Genomic DNA, 18,348 nt, shown 5'->3' with positions numbered 1-18,348 from the left:
GACAAAATGTCACAGGACCAAAGTTGTAGATCACTCCGAATTGAAGAGACATTGTGCCATCCGTTTTGTGATACGACTTACCGTTTAGCCAAAAAATAGCTCAGAAGGAATGTCTGCACAGTCATTAAAACTGCCTCCATATTTCGATATCCTTGGGGGTAAAAAGTGAAAAATTTGAACATCTTGGAATTTTCCCGTCGGTTAGGGTTCAAAAGCTATAATTTCACCAAATTTCAATTGTCTACCTCGTCTCGCAGGTTGTGCCGCCATCTTGATCTGGGGGGATGAGGGATAAAAATGAGGAAATTCCCGAAAATTTTTAAGCCCACGAAACCTATAGGTTATCGTTTTGGATATACTATACGACTGTGTTCTTATACTGAGCCCAAAATTTGAGCCCCCCTAGCGTGCCCCCTTCAGGGAATTTTGAGAATTTCTGATATTTCTAGGGATCCTGGGGTCATCAGTTTCCCTCGTACCAAGTTTCAAATTTCTGAGATTTCTGGAAGTGCCTCATTAATTCACGTCTTTTTTCATTTTTAAATATTTATATATACATCGCTCCAGCCCGACTTGCTTTTATATATATAGATGACGGATACGCATGAGCACGTTGAAAAGTGCAGACTTCCACTTCGAGATTCATATCTCCTAAACGGTTTATGATATTAAGAAACGGTTTGCGCCATCAGACGCCTCATTTATCGCTCTACATGTTTGTTTCTAAACTATTTCCTCGTATCTCCCATATTAAGGGGGTAAATTGAGTTCAAATTTTGAATAGGGTGAAATTTGGGTGCATTTTTAACATTTTACATTACATTTTGCCTACTTATGTATCAGCTAGAATCATGAAATTTGGTACACATATCTCCCTTAATCGTGCCAATGTGCGCACACAACGTGATGATCCTATCATTGTTATAAGTGTGTCAAACAATAAAATATACTTGTAAAAATCACCAAATTTACGAACAATCCAGAAATACGGCCAAATTTAACGTATAAGGGAGAGAGATACGACAAAATGTCACAGGACCAAAGTTGTAGATCACTCCGAATTGAAGAGACATTGTGCCATCCGTTTTGTGATACGACTTACCGTTTAGCCAAAAAATAGCTCAGAAGGAATGTCTGCACAGTCATTAAAACTGCCTCCATATTTCGATATCCTTGGGGGTAAAAAGTGAAAAATTTGAACATCTTGGAATTTTCCCGTCGGTTAGGGTTCAAAAGCTATAATTTCACCAAATTTCAATTGTCTACCTCGTCTCGCAGGTTGTGCCGCCATCTTGATTTGGGGGGATGAGGGATAAAAATGAGGAAATTCCCGAAAAATTTTAAGCCCACGAAACCTATAGGTTATCGTTTTGGATATACTATACGACTGTGTTCTTATACTGAGCCCAAAATTTGAGCCCCCCTAGCGTGCCCCCTTCAGGGAATTTTGAGAATTTCTGATTTTTCTAGGGATCCTGGGGTCATCAGTTTCCCTCGTACCAAGTTTCAAATTTCTGAGATTTCTGGAAGTGCCTCATTAATTCACGTCTTTTTTCATTTTTAAATATTTATATATACATCGCTCCAGCCCGACTTGCTTTTATATATATAGATGACGGATACGCATGAGCACGTTGAAAAGTGCAGACTTCCACTTCGAGATTCATATCTCCTAAACGGTTTATGATATTAAGAAACGGTTTACGCCATCAGACGCCTCATTTATCGCTCTACATGTTTGTTTCTAAACTATTTCCTCGTATCTCCCATATTAAGGGGGTAAATTGAGTTCAAATTTTGAATAGGGTGAAATTTGGGTGCATTTTTAACATTTTACATTACATTTTGCCTACTTATGTATCAGCTAGAATCATGAAATTTGGTACACATATGTCCCTTAATCGTGCCAATGTGCGCACACAACGTGATGATCCTATCATTGTTATAAGTGTGTCAAACAATAAAATATACTTGTAAAAATCACCAAATTTACGAACAATCCAGAAATACGGCCAAATTTAACGTATAAGGGAGAGAGATACGACAAAATGTCACAGGACCAAAGTTGTAGATCACTCCGAATTGAAGAGACATTGTGCCATCCGTTTTGTGATACGACTTACCGTTTAGCCAAAAAATAGCTCAGAAGGAATGTCTGCACAGTCATTAAAACTGCCTCCATATTTCGATATCCTTGGGGGTAAAAAGTGAAAAATTTGAACATCTTGGAATTTTCCCGTCGGTTAGGGTTCAAAAGCTATAATTTCACCAAATTTCAATTGTCTACCTCGTCTCGCAGGTTGTGCCGCCATCTTGATTTGGGGGGATGAGGGATAAAAATGAGGAAATTCCCGAAAATTTTTAAGCCCACGAAACCTATAGGTTATCGTTTTGGATATACTATACGACTGTGTTCTTATACTGAGCCCAAAATTTGAGCCCCCCTAGCGTGCCCCCTTCAGGGAATTTTGAGAATTTCTGATTTTTCTAGGGATCCTGGGGTCATCAGTTTCCCTCGTACCAAGTTTCAAATTTCTGAGATTTCTGGAAGTGCCTCATTAATTCACGTCTTTTTTCATTTTTAAATATTTATATATACATCGCTCCAGCCCGACTTGCTTTTATATATATAGATGACGGATACGCATGAGCACGTTGAAAAGTGCAGACTTCCACTTCGAGATTCATATCTCCTAAACGGTTTATGATATTAAGAAACGGTTTGTGCCATCAGACGCCTCATTTATCGCTCTACATGTTTGTTTCTAAACTATTTCCTCGTATCTCCCATATTAAGGGGGTAAATTGAGTTCAAATTTTGAATAGGGTGAAATTTGGGTGCATTTTTAACATTTTACATTACATTTTGCCTACTTATGTATCAGCTAGAATCATGAAATTTGGTACACATATGTCCCTTAATCGTGCCAATGTGCGCACACAACGTGATGATCCTATCATTGTTATAAGTGTGTCAAACAATAAAATATACTTGTAAAAATCACCAAATTTACGAACAATCCAGAAATACGGCCAAATTTAACGTATAAGGGAGAGAGATACGACAAAATGTCACAGGACCAAAGTTGTAGATCACTCCGAATTGAAGAGACATTGTGCCATCCGTTTTGTGATACGACTTACCGTTTAGCCAAAAAATAGCTCAGAAGGAATGTCTGCACAGTCATTAAAACTGCCTCCATATTTCGATATCCTTGGGGGTAAAAAGTGAAAAATTTGAACATCTTGGAATTTTCCCGTCGGTTAGGGTTCAAAAGCTATAATTTCACCAAATTTCAATTGTCTACCTCGTCTCGCAGGTTGTGCCGCCATCTTGATCTGGGGGGATGAGGGATAAAAATGAGGAAATTCCCGAAAATTTTTAAGCCCACGAAACCTATAGGTTATCGTTTTGGATATACTATACGACTGTGTTCTTATACTGAGCCCAAAATTTGAGCCCCCCTAGCGTGCCCCCTTCAGGGAATTTTGAGAATTTCTGATATTTCTAGGGATCCTGGGGTCATCAGTTTCCCTCGTACCAAGTTTCAAATTTCTGAGATTTCTGGAAGTGCCTCATTAATTCACGTCTTTTTTCATTTTTAAATATTTATATATACATCGCTCCAGCCCGACTTGCTTTTATATATATAGATGACGGATACGCATGAGCACGTTGAAAAGTGCAGACTTCCACTTCGAGATTCATATCTCCTAAACGGTTTATGATATTAAGAAACGGTTTGCGCCATCAGACGCCTCATTTATCGCTCTACATGTTTGTTTCTAAACTATTTCCTCGTATCTCCCATATTAAGGGGGTAAATTGAGTTCAAATTTTGAATAGGGTGAAATTTGGGTGCATTTTTAACATTTTACATTACATTTTGCCTACTTATGTATCAGCTAGAATCATGAAATTTGGTACACATATCTCCCTTAATCGTGCCAATGTGCGCACACAACGTGATGATCCTATCATTGTTATAAGTGTGTCAAACAATAAAATATACTTGTAAAAATCACCAAATTTACGAACAATCCAGAAATACGGCCAAATTTAACGTATAAGGGAGAGAGATACGACAAAATGTCACAGGACCAAAGTTGTAGATCACTCCGAATTGAAGAGACATTGTGCCATCCGTTTTGTGATACGACTTACCGTTTAGCCAAAAAATAGCTCAGAAGGAATGTCTGCACAGTCATTAAAACTGCCTCCATATTTCGATATCCTTGGGGGTAAAAAGTGAAAAATTTGAACATCTTGGAATTTTCCCGTCGGTTAGGGTTCAAAAGCTATAATTTCACCAAATTTCAATTGTCTACCTCGTCTCGCAGGTTGTGCCGCCATCTTGATTTGGGGGGATGAGGGATAAAAATGAGGAAATTCCCGAAAATTTTTAAGCCCACGAAACCTATAGGTTATCGTTTTGGATATACTATACGACTGTGTTCTTATACTGAGCCCAAAATTTGAGCCCCCCTAGCGTGCCCCCTTCAGGGAATTTTGAGAATTTCTGATTTTTCTAGGGATCCTGGGGTCATCAGTTTCCCTCGTACCAAGTTTCAGATTTCTGAGATTTCTGGAAGTGCCTCATTAATTCACGTCTTTTTTCATTTTTAAATATTTATATATACATCGCTCCAGCCCGACTTGCTTTTATATATATATATATAGATGACGGATACGCATGAGCACGTTGAAAAGTGCAGACTTCCACTTCGAGATTCATATCTCCTAAACGGTTTATGATATTAAGAAACGGTTTGCGCCATCAGACGCCTCATTTATCGCTCTACATGTTTGTTTCTAAACTATTTCCTCGTATCTCCCATATTAAGGGGGTAAATTGAGTTCAAATTTTGAATAGGGTGAAATTTGGGTGCATTTTTAACATTTTACATTACATTTTGCCTACTTATGTATCAGCTAGAATCATGAAATTTGGTACACATATGTCCCTTAATCGTGCCAATGTGCGCACACAACGTGATGATCCTATCATTGTTATAAGTGTGTCAAACAATAAAATATACTTGTAAAAATCACCAAATTTACGAACAATCCAGAAATACGGCCAAATTTAACGTATAAGGGAGAGAGATACGACAAAATGTCACAGGACCAAAGTTGTAGATCACTCCGAATTGAAGAGACATTGTGCCATCCGTTTTGTGATACGACTTACCGTTTAGCCAAAAAATAGCTCAGAAGGAATGTCTGCACAGTCATTAAAACTGCCTCCATATTTCGATATCCTTGGGGGTAAAAAGTGAAAAATTTGAACATCTTGGAATTTTCCCGTCGGTTAGGGTTCAAAAGCTATAATTTCACCAAATTTCAATTGTCTACCTCGTCTCGCAGGTTGTGCCGCCATCTTGATTTGGGGGGATGAGGGATAAAAATGAGGAAATTCCCGAAAATTTTTAAGCCCACGAAACCTATAGGTTATCGTTTTGGATATACTATACGACTGTGTTCTTATACTGAGCCCAAAATTTGAGCCCCCCTAGCGTGCCCCCTTCAGGGAATTTTGAGAATTTCTGATTTTTCTAGGGATCCTGGGGTCATCAGTTTCCCTCGTACCAAGTTTCAAATTTCTGAGATTTCTGGAAGTGCCTCATTAATTCACGTCTTTTTTCATTTTTAAATATTTATATATACATCGCTCCAGCCCGACTTGCTTTTATATATATAGATACCCGCTCAAAGCCTGAGTTCCAACCAGCATTTATCTCAGGGCTGTTACGGTTCGAATATAACGCGAATAATAAGCAACTAAAATATTTTTGAAGATACGGAATCTCCAATTAAATATATGGGCGCCATCTAGTCAGTACTGCATGGTTGAACGGGGCACTCAAATTATTAAGGCTCATCATAAAAACAAAGAAAAATACATTAAAGCAGATCAAAGGGAAAATTTGTAGGCTCCGTCCTAGGAAAGGGGACGGATAATTTAACCGGTCAAAGGTTTATTATTCTACAAGAACAAGAACTTGGAACTGTTTCCTTGCAAATGCTTAAGGCGCATTTTATTTAAAGATAAAAATGAAAATAAACAAAATTTGTTGAAACTTATTTGCCCCTTATTTGGCAAATCATTCCTGAAATTTTACATAAATAGTTTTGAAACTGTAGATCCGTATTTGCCTATATTATTGGCAAATCATTGCGGAAATGTTACAGAAATAACTTGGTACTTTAGATACTTATATGCCTATTATTTTTGCATATCTTTCCTGAAATTTTACATAAATATCTTTGACAGTTTATATCCTTATTTACCTATTATTTTGGCAAATCATTCGTGAAATGTTACACAAATAACTTTGACACTTTAGACCACCCATCCACTTGGGTGGTTGAACCGTTGATTGCCGAGGATTGAAACCACGACCCTCGTGATAATACCACGACAACATGTAGTCGAAACCCTTACCTGTTGGAAAGGTGAGCGCGAGGACATAATATGTCGTCGCCTTCACCTTTCCCGAGATGAGACCATCCCGGGGTTATACAATACCATCCCAGGTTCCTACCCACGATATGCCACTGTTAGCCGAGAAAACGACAAAGGGACTCTAATCTAAACGTCCAGATGTAGGTATTTGCCATCACATTTATCATCATAAACTTAGCTTACTATTTACAACATTTTGACATAATTACGTCATTTCGCCAGCAGACTTCCTTATTCCCTGTCAACATATCATCCGAGGTAATCCATAATAAAAATTATTTATATTATTATTATTGTTATTATTATTATTATTATCAGTGGAGATCATTATTATATTAACACGTAATCACCATTGACTTAGTATTTTAATTTCATATTTCACCATTATTATTATTCTCAGAAATAATATTGTAAGTTCTTCTTCTTATGATTCTTAAAATTATTATTATAATAAATCATTATCAATTGTTTCACAGCAGTTAACCATTATTAGTATTAATCTGTAACCATTGCGGTTCCGATCTGGTCTGGGTGATAAGCGATCAGTTATTCACGAATTACTTGGCATATTATTATAATTATTAATTTTATATTTTAATTTCCAATCTTTGCAATTCAGTCACATATGTTAAGTCCCATAGGAACAACCAAGATCCGATTTCACATCCGTCGGGACACAATAACGGTATTCGAACCGCAACCTTATTTCATTTCGTACTATCGTTAATGTATGGGGACACCATGTCCTCCCAAGAGAAATCTCAAATCCCATGGCACCTCGCGGCTGGGAATCTCCATCCAGTCCCTGTGAGTGATAAATTATTCTTTCCTTCTCATTTGAAGTCCATTTGTCCCGTTGGAACTCTTCAAAACATTTTATTTAATAATCCTCGGTGCGTGGACTCTTTTGCCACTCATAACACCGGAATCAGCATTTAACTTCGACGTAGGCCTCGGGATTCATCTACTTTATCATCAACATCAGTACGACTCAATTTTATCACATGCCGGATATATGTCCCTCTCGACTTCCAAAATAAAAAATGGGCTGAACCCACTCTCGGCCTTTAACATAGCGTATCCATCGTATACAAGTGCTTCTATCGCTTCCAAACCATGTTATTATGATTATTATGGAGTCCAAAAACGCTAAATAAAATTAATATTAAAATCAAATTTACTACCCAAATTAAAGGCTTCCACGTGCTACATGTTTTCTCCACATTTAAATTACTTTAACTTTCAATCATTCTATACAATCAGGCCCGTGCCTTATTCACAAAGCATTATTATTAAACACTCATTTAGACATACCCCGTCCATTTATCACTCCGAAATTTCTAATGATTATTATTATTGCTGTCCACTAGCGAAACTTTGCGGCATAATCATTGCTATTTACATTCAAAACAATCGGACATCATCCCCGTCACACAATATTAAAATTCCCTGGCAACCCTCTACCTCTGGGTAATCGTAAAACATGTCTTAACATCTATAACATTTACAGGAAAATTACCTAAAAAAAAACATCTCTGGAGCAGTTCTAATATGAATCTCAATTTAACTTCACGTGAAACATGCTCTTATACAAACAATAATGAACACTTCAAGCACTTGAACAAAACAAATTCAACCGTAATTTACTCTACTAAATTACACAAGAGTAAGAAAAGGTCCTTGATACAATTATTTACATATTAATTTGTCCCTTCGTCTATCTATCTGAATTATACTAGCCGTGAAGCGGCTTGCGTGACACTCAAGTTACCATATTAAATGATATGATTTTCCCCTGCTAACACTAATAATTCTACATAAATAAATTGGGATTGCTACTCATCTCTACCTGTTGTTTGCTATGCCGGACGAAGAGCCTCATGGCCCCTTCCGGCTTAGCCCTGCATCCTGGTAGCTTTCATGTTAGCTTGAAGTAGTAATCCAGTGCTTTTTTGATGTTCAAATATTTTTTCACTTATTAAGCATTTAACATTTTGACAATTTACACTCATAGATATTTTACATAACAATTTACACTTTTGGCCTTCTATCTGACCCACTTAACTTACACATTCATTCTTCGTTCCTCCCGGCACTTTAGGAACCGGTGATACATCGCCATCAACTTATCGGCCCGTCCGAACGCGGCACTTTAGTAATGTCAACGTCTGCTAGACCGAACAGGTATATCCCATATCTGAAAGTCTACCGGCGAAACTTCATGGTTCCAGAATCGTATTTCCTCACTCCTAACACAATAAATTTTATTTCACAGAGTGTTTTACATGTATTTGAACGTAGTTACTGCTCGACTAACTTTTACCAAGTGTCTTTACACGTACTTAATCACTACTCTAAAAGACCGTAGTGACCGCTCTAACAAACTCTTACAGGTGTATTTGTTACACGCACTGACATCGTGGCCTCTCGACCAAATTTTTACAAGTGTTACACGTATTCGAACGTAGTAACTGCTCGTCGAACTTTCACCAAGTGTCTCATCAGTTGCCTCTACTGGCATTTATGTGACTCTCATTCCCTCTCCGTGTTCACAAGAGGTCACGTTGGAGTGAGCAGTTCCAATTTGCCCATTTGACTATATGTAGACCTGCCGGTGGCTTAAAGTTTGGGTCAACTAATGTGATTATATGATTCTTGCTTGTATGTCAAATCTCAACTTATTTCGATCGCTGGTAATTATAATAATTAAGATTTTTGCTCCTGTATACTTGGCGGGTAATTTTGAGCTATTTGTCGCGTCCCTTGTCTTCAACCAATCAGCGAATAGTGTCATTAATTTCTAAGAAATACGACAGTTAATCTCCATTAAGTAATAACTTTTAATATTTGGTCATGTTTCTAAAATTTTTCTAATTACGGATCTGTATTCAGTTTTCCTTTATAAATTTAATCAGCGAAGTTACTTTTTATACCCCTTCCTATAATACAATGTTGGTTTGATTGCTTCTCCCATGCGAATTTTACTATAGGTCCATATCTAAGCGGGAGTTTTTTTTCAGCTACCAACTACAAGCTTCAAACCCGTCTCTAGCCTTGGATTTCCCATGACGTCATTTCCAAGATTCTTGCATGACGTGCTGCCTTCGTTCGGTAGATCGGCTAGCCCTGGGCAATGTACTTCCCGGCTGGGTTTGGAAACAGCCCTTCCGTTCTCTTTCCAACTTGGCAATAATTCTTGAAGTACTCATTTTGATGGCCATTGTGTTTCCTTCTGAGACCGTAATTCTCGTGGAGACAGAACTCTGTGTGGGTGTCCCAACACCTTACCAACAGGCCGGTAGTCCCACAATGTACAAATAAAAGATATTCTCTTTCAGAGAATATGAAATATATTCCGTAATAAATAATTCTAATTGAATGACGCAGCTGACACCCCACCAGGGTACAATACAGAATAGCAGAACGTACCCGTCCTTGACCGTACGATAGTTGGCTATGTCACTGATTTCTGTTTGCATAATTCGTTGACTTGTAACTTTTAACCAACAAACTTCTCACACCAGCCGAACAGCATTCCACCGGTTAATGTCCTGGAATCCATGCTTTAATACATAAAAGCCTAACGAAAATGCGAAGGATGTGCTGTAATTATAAGTACACATGCTGGACTTAATTTAGAAGAACTATTTGCCCATTATTTTGCATTTTAGCTGGAGAATAACATGTGCAAGTTCAATAAATATCTACATGTTAATGACTCCCATTTAAAAAAAGGTCAATTATTGAACAAATAAAGAAGATTTGTATTTGAGCCGAATATCTCAGGTATATACATATCAAATTCCAACTGACCTGGTTCAGTAATTCAGGCGTGAATGAGTGAGAAATGAAGCGACAACACATTTCAAATTAACACGCAGTTTTTAAACGATTTCGCAAAGAAATACATATAACAGAATGTAATCATCGTTTAGTTACATAGCGCTTATAATAACACAATACAAAACTGACAAGGAATGTCCATAGCTATTGTTTCGGAGAATAGAACTCTTTCCGTTTTGTTAATGATCGGAAACACGAACTCCTTTCAAAGTTTTAGCTGCTATATTGCAACTGTGTGGAGAAAAGTAGGAAGAAAATTTGGGGCGCAGAGTTCACAACTCACAAGAGAGGTTTGTGTTATCCGCTAGAGTGGATCACATTATCTGTGTGGTGTGGAAGTGTGTGTTGAGAGTGAGTAAGTCTGTATAGAATGGTTGCTCTCGACAATGAGACAAGGGGTAAAAACACTTGGTAGATAAATTTGGTATTTTGGAAGATGTACCTGCAGGCGAAGAACATGCCATTTTTGAACAAACAAAGAGGCAGTTGTCAGGAGAACAAGTTTTAATAGCATAGGTGAATACACATGTAATCGATGAGGAGCATCGGATGAAGAAATTGAATGTGATGTGACGTTGAGTGTCCAAGCAATGTCACCAATGGTGGATGTGCAGGGAGGCAACAGTTCATATTATCACTCATAACCTCAAATAAAAAGAAACGAAGTCTGCAAAAGGATATCTGGCTGACGCATACCATATATGGACACAAAACCGAGGGGAAACCGTGGACATTTCGATCCTCCTCATTAATATCATCCTGGATGGGCTATTTATATGACACCTCACCTGAATCTTACAACAGCCTTAGCACAGAAAGTAAAAATAAGGAGTAGGACTGTGTTACAAACTTCAATAACTTGCTCAAAAATGGCACTCGTCAGACACAACCAGCCTCTGGAATATGATAAACCGTGATGTATGTGACCATTTTGTAGGTAAGTGAAAGGAATACGCCATAAAACATGACCGTACATTGTGACTCTGGGCAATTCATGTCAAGAAGTGAATTGACCCTCGCAGTTCTCAGTTGTTCAAAACTTCTAAATCGTGGTAAAAAAGTTTAAAAAGGAAGTAATAAGATCGTTAGTCGGAACAATCCACATCGTTAGCAAGCGATTGGTTGAAGAAGTTGCTGATATTGAAAATATCGTTTGTCGGAAAAAGTCCACATCGTTAGCAAGCGATTGGTTGAAGGAGTTGCTGATACTGAAAAACCAGCTCATTTGAGAGGAATCAGGTCTCTAAATTGAGGGAAAACGTCTGTCACCAGATCAAGTAACTAATGTCGTATACAGGCATGTATTAAAGTTCTTCTCTATATTAACTGATGAGGTGCCGAACAATACAACTCTACAGTTCCCAAAGGCATTGCATTCATCAAGAAGCTAATTCCCAGCAAAGTGTATAGGCATTGTACATCCTACGGACGTTTTCTTCTTCCTTCAATTCAAAAATATTGTGAAATTTATTAGAGACACATGGTATCTTCTGAAAATGGCACTGACATATACCAGAGACACCACTTCTTATGTCTTCAGTTGTTTGTGTACTTCCAGTTCTCGGCAGCAAGATTCTTCAAATCAGATTGATTTTGTTTCTTAAGTGTGGATACACACCCTTGGAGTAGAGCTCCGAAGGAGGATTACTGGAAGAGTGTTTCCATAAGAAGCCGGCCCCGTGGTGTAGGGGTAGGGTGCCTACTTCTCGCCCGGAGGCCCCGGGTTCGATTCCCGGCCACGTAGGGGAATTATCTCTCGACCTGAGGGCTGGTTCGAGGTCCACTCAGCCTACGTGATTAGAATTGAGGAGCTATCTGAAGGTGAGATGGCGGCCCCGGTCTCGAAAGCCCGTGCTGACCACACGGACCTTCGTAATCTGCAGGCCTTCGGGCTGAGCAGCAGTCGCTGGGCAGGCCAAAGCCCTTTGAAGGGCGTTAAGTGCCGTTGGGGGGTTTCCATAAGAAATGTGACCCACCTGCGTTTCAACAAATGTGCACATTGGGAGAAATCTGTATGCATAAAGGATGCTTTTATTATTGACTTTCATACTTTTTGTGTCTGGTCGTCTAGTCAGGTTAGAAAACTCTGTTATCGGGTGACTGATGTCATACTGTAGGCAATTCATCGCAAATAATCTATTTGTCATGATGTCTTCATTGTATTTTCATCTTCGCTCTGATGACTGATATCTCCACTTGTAATTATCCATAGCTGTTAAAATGTGGATGGTGAACTATTTCCTCTCTGATCTCAGATAAATGATCTCCCACTTATCGCATTCCTGTATTCACTTTTTATCACGTGCGGTACTGTGATGGCTGGCCGGATGTTAACGTCCTCTTCCTTCCGGCTATCAGGCACCTCAACACTGCGGCCCGGCTTCTCCAGTCTTAATTGAGTTCACCATGTTGCGGTGTGAATTCACAATGCTCAGTAAACTGGGCTGGCTCAAAAGGAACGGGAGAAGGAAAAAGAAACGCGTTTTGCGCCAGCACTCCCCTGCAGATAAGTTGACAATTACGTTGCCTACCCTTTAAATTGACAGCAGAACTCATCGTGAGAAAATAAAGGAAAGGGAAATTCTAGGATGTGTTTATTTATTTGGGAGATTAACTCTTGAAATAGACCGCAAAGACATTGTTATTTCTTAATTAGTAATTAATTACATTGGTCATTAAGCACATAAATCAGTTTACCACTGTTAGAACGTACAATTATTATCCGATTTGCCTGTAATACCATTATTAGCATCTTGGTTTCAAATAAATATTTAATAAAATATTATTATATTTCATTTCGCCTCTGTGTGTGTTTACAGGTTCTTTCAGTAAAAGCACGTAAAAAATAAACATGAAGTTAAGGATTCTCTACTGAGTGTTTTGAGTTGTGGAACCTATGAACTGAAAAGCCAGCTGAAGGGCATATGGACTTAAATATGTGTATCATTCTTAGGCCAGGGATATTATTGAAAACTGCAGAAGAACCTCGTAGGCCGATATCATACTTCCAATGACGTATCACAGGTAAGGGCCTTTTGCGGATGATGTTATACTGTCATCATCATTCTTTGAATTTTGCCATTTATGTGGGGTCTGCCTTCTTGCTATGTTTTCTCCACTTCAGTCGATACAAAGCTTCCCAGGCGCTTTCTTTTGTGAGCTGCGTGTTGTACAGTATGTGTAGAGTAATAAATAAGCTACAACTAAGCTACCTTGTCAATGTTATAAGAAGGACAGTAGACAATAATATAACGGTAAAAGTGGTGAAAAGTCAGGTTGTAAGTTTCACAAAGAAGAAATTACTACCAGATCTAATTGCTATGTTGAAGGGGTTTATGCATTTGGCGTGTCGCTTCTAGTGCCGGGAGTGTCCGAGGGCATGTTCGGTTCACCTGATGCAGGTATTTCTATTTAACGTCCATACGAGACCTACTAGCATGGGTGTGAGAAGATGATGATAATGAAGTAGGAAGAGTATGAAACCTGGTGTAGGCACATAGCCTTCTCCTGTAGAATATCACCAAGGGGTCAGATCAAGGCTTAACGTCTCCATCCGATGGACGATTCACCAGCTCTTACTCCGTATGGAGACTGCGGAGAGGATTGAAATTTAATCCAGGCTTTTCGCACGCAATCTAATGATTGTAAATTGTATATCACCATATCTCCATTCCTACCAGTCAACATTCTGATGCTGAATTTTCTTCCTCCGACGAGACCCGAACCGGCTAATCACAATATCAGACTTTACAGACTTGAGGTCTTTACAGTCGTAGCCACCAGGTAGGCTGTTGAAGGGCTGAAAGTACTTCATACTGATCATCGAAAATACCTACGTGTTAATATAAGGAAAGATGTTGAGTGGGGTAATTACATTAACGAGATTGAAATAATAATAATAATAATAATAATAATAATAATAATAATAATAATAATAATAATAATAATAATAATAATAATAATAATAATAATAATGAGTTTTATGTCCCACTAACTACTTTTTACGACTTACAGAGACGCTGTTGTGCCGGAATTTAGTCCCTAAGGAGTTCTTTTACGTGCCAGTAAATCTACTGACATGAGGCTGATGTATTTGAGCACCTTCCAACACCCCCGGACTGAGCCAGGATCGAACCTGCCGAGTTGGGGTCAGAAGGCCAGCGCCTCAACCATCTGAGCCACTCAGCTCGGCAGGAGATTACAAATAAGGGTTGCAGATCTCTTAATGTGCTATGAGGGCATTTGTGGCTTGCAGTAAGGATATAAGGGAGAGGGGCTATAAGTTACTGGTACGACTCCAATCAGAGTATAGTTCCAGTGTGTGATATCCTAACTAGGATTACTTGATTATAGAATGTATCAAAAGGAAAGCAGTACCATTTCTGCTGGGTGATTTACGACAAAGTGTTACGAAAATGTTGCAAACTTTGGGCTGGGAAGAACTGGGAGTAAGGAGACGAGATGTTTGACTAAGGGGTATCTTTGGAGCTGTCAGTAGAGTGGTGGCGTGGAATGACGTCAGTAAACGAATTGAATTTCTAAAAGTGGAAAATATCGTATTATGAAGATAAAGTTAGAATTAAGGAGTACAAATTAGGGCGACATTCGTCTATAGGAAGAGGAATTAGGGACTGGAAAAATTTATCGAGAAAGATGTTCAATAAATATTCAACTTTTTGAAATCATTTTTAAAAAATCGGTAAACCCATTGAGAGGATATCTGCCTCCGGGGCAACATCCCTAAATGCTGATCAGTGGTGATTGATTGATGCTCTTATTGGTGATTGGTGATTGTTGGTGAGTCATCTTAAGCCAACTGTTGTGAGGTACAAAATGCTATGTGAAGTAAAGTTTGCCAATGGTATGGCACTGTAAATTAATAACTGGATTTAATACACAACTAAATGCAATAAATACATGTAAAAATTAAAAAAATAATGTAAAAATAGACGTAGATTCTTCTTTTCCTTCTTCTTCATGTGCCATATCCAGTCCCGCAGACGTTGGCGGTCACCATGGAGAAAGCAACCCTCTCTTTAGCTAAGTTAAATAGTTGTTTGGTGCTATCGACGCAGATCAGATGTAAATTAGTAGATGTTAAAACTCGTTCTAAATAATCCAGAAAACAGTAGTACAGTAGTGTTGAGCAATAACCGAACGTAAGGGCGTGAACTGGCTTGAAGCCAGAAACCTGATGGCTGATCGGACTCGATGGAGGAAATTTGGAGCAACTCTGTCTAAGTAATAGGCCTTTTTGGCTGGTTGTTCGAAAATGAATTTGCGTTGTCTGTCGATATGTCACTTCTTTAAATTGGTTTTATAACTTTACTTTCATTTGCAACTTACAGTGAGGGAAAACTACTGTGTGTATTTCTACATGGGCAGCCTGGAAGCCCAATCAAGACGAACTCGACATATCCGAAAGGAATGTGATGCAACGAATCATCAGCTCTGTCAAAGATAGGCAAGAGTGGAGACAGAGTACAAAAGAATAGATATCGCCGCTGCTCCGAGAAAAACCGCTGTGTGATAATATATATGATTAGAACTGTGACTAGAAATGTTCTGTCATCTATGGTTCAGTATTGCATGAACTATATGGACGAATTTTCGCTCTAAGTGATACATGTGCTGCGGGTCGGTATTTCTCCTCCTCAACATCTTCACATAACGGAATTTCAAGGGAGTATTATTTAACACTTCATAGCGGAGTGCTGAGGCATAGGAGTTCAGAGAAGCGGTGACAGCGAGCGTAGTGCTCGCAATAGCGAGCGGATGTACATTAGACGTCTCAAATAAGTTGCATGATTACGCCTATAGAAACCAAACGAAACTAAACTCACCAGCTATGTACATTCTCAGAATAAATAAATAAATAAATAAATAAATAAATAAATAAATAAATAAATAAATAAATAAATAAATAAATAAATAAAACTGAACCCACCAGTATTTATAGAAGTCATTTCCTTGAGCTGCGATGCAAGCTGCACATTTTATGAGGTTTAGAAACACACGTTACAGTTCATGAACAATGATGGAACGCACAGCGTTCCTAATTTCAATTTTTAATTCTTATGCAGTTCCAGAATTATTCCTGTAAACTTTTCCCTTTGAGAGTTCCCCATATGCAAAATTCGCATGTGCTTAAATCGGGCGAACGAAGGCACCATAGGCCTTTACTTATGATTTGATCATCATCGAACAATTGCTGCATCCGTCGCATAGAGCTGAGCGCCGCGTGGGCTGTCGCACCATCCTGCTGGAAATTGTCTTCTTCTGCTTCTTCTGTCAGCTTGGAAAAATATGGTTCGAGAATATAAGGGTCGGAAGTAATCGTGTCCTGAAAAATATCTGACCGATAATTCGTCGGGCATGAATAGCCGCACCATACACCCACCTTCACATCGTGAGGAGGTTTCGACTATTAAATGTGCGGGGTCTCTGTATTCCAGATCCTATTGTTCTAAGAATGGACACATACACTCAAATGAAACCATGCTTTGACAACAAAAAAAAAAGTTTGGATTCACGATGCTAAAGTGTACACTATTCATTAAATAAAAGACTCAGGGCACGAGAGCCCTGACGGACCTTAGCCTACCAAGCCACCGCTGCTCAGCTCGGAAGCATGCTGATTACGGGGTGATGCGTCATCAGTGCGACGAATCCTCTCGGTCGTTATTCTAGGTTCACTAGACCGGGGTCTCCATCTCACCGTCAGATAGCTCCTTAGTTGCAAACACGGAGGCTGACTGGACATCGAACCAGCCCTCAGAACTAGGCAAAAATATCCGATTTGGCCGGGAATTGAACGGGGGCCTCCGAGTGAGAGTCAGGCACGCTACATCTAGACCAGGGCCATCCAGCTATTGCGCTCCGAGAGCGCGCCCGCGCTCGGGGAGCACTGGGCAGTCAGACTAGCGCTCCTTCCCCTACCACCACTACAGTGTGGCAGCGAGGAGACCTGAGACAGACGATGTTCGGACCGCGCTGACTAGATACGTACGTACAGTCGTGCGTCCGACGGCTTTTGTGGGTTTGTTGACATCATATTGATAGGGCTGTTTTGCCATAACAAATATACCGCATAAACAAATCGAAAGGTATTCCGATGTATGGAATATGCAGGAAACGAAATCAAGTGTTAAGTAAAGAATACAGTAATGCGATTAATTCAAAACTGAAATTTGAACATACCTGAGAGGAAAATTCAACAAAATTTTACCAATATTATACCAATATTCTTAAACAATTACGCGAGTTTCTATCGCTCATCGTTGCACGGTGTTTACTTTTGGTAAGCTTAATAACCGAAAATAAACGCTCACAAATGTACGTTGAGCCGAACATTGATAGAACTTTACATGCATGTTTATATAAAAGGGGGTATTCTTCTTGCGGAAAGCCACTATAAAATTCTTCCAAACTTCGTGACATTAGAAAGCGGTCTTTAAGACGAACATTGCACTGCAGTTCAAGCTACTCTAATTGAAATAGCTGTGGAGCACTGTCTGCACTAAGAGAAAATGTTCGAACAATTGCATCTAACACCGCTTGGGGTTCTGATAATTCTGAAAATCTCTTTTCAAACTCTTCTTGTAATTGGCGAATTGCCTGCAAGTACTCATCAATGTCGACACCTTATTTCACTGCTTCAACCAATGGAAAATGTCCTGTGTTCCTTGCACGCAACTGGTTTTCTCACAAAATCAATTTTCATTTGAACTCTTGAATTTCTTCCACCAAATAGCAGATATTGTGCTTTTCGCCCTGAAGCGATTTTTTTTTTTTTTGCTATTGGCTTTACGTCGCACCGACACAGATATGTCTTTATGGCAACAATGGGGCAGGAAAGGGCTAGGACTGGGAAGGAAGCGGCCGTGGCCTTAATTAAGGTACAGCCCCAACATTTGTGTGAAAATGGGAAACCACGGAAAACAATCTTCAGGACTACCGACAGAGGGGTTCGAACCTACTATCTCCCGAATACTGGATACTGGTCGCACTTAAGCGACTACAGCTATCGAGCTCGGTA

The sequence above is a fragment of the Anabrus simplex genome, chromosome 3 (genome assembly GCF_040414725.1).
Source record: "Anabrus simplex isolate iqAnaSimp1 chromosome 3, ASM4041472v1, whole genome shotgun sequence".
Taxonomy (NCBI): domain Eukaryota; kingdom Metazoa; phylum Arthropoda; class Insecta; order Orthoptera; family Tettigoniidae; genus Anabrus; species Anabrus simplex.
Note: the sequence above shows the minus strand (reverse complement) of the source record.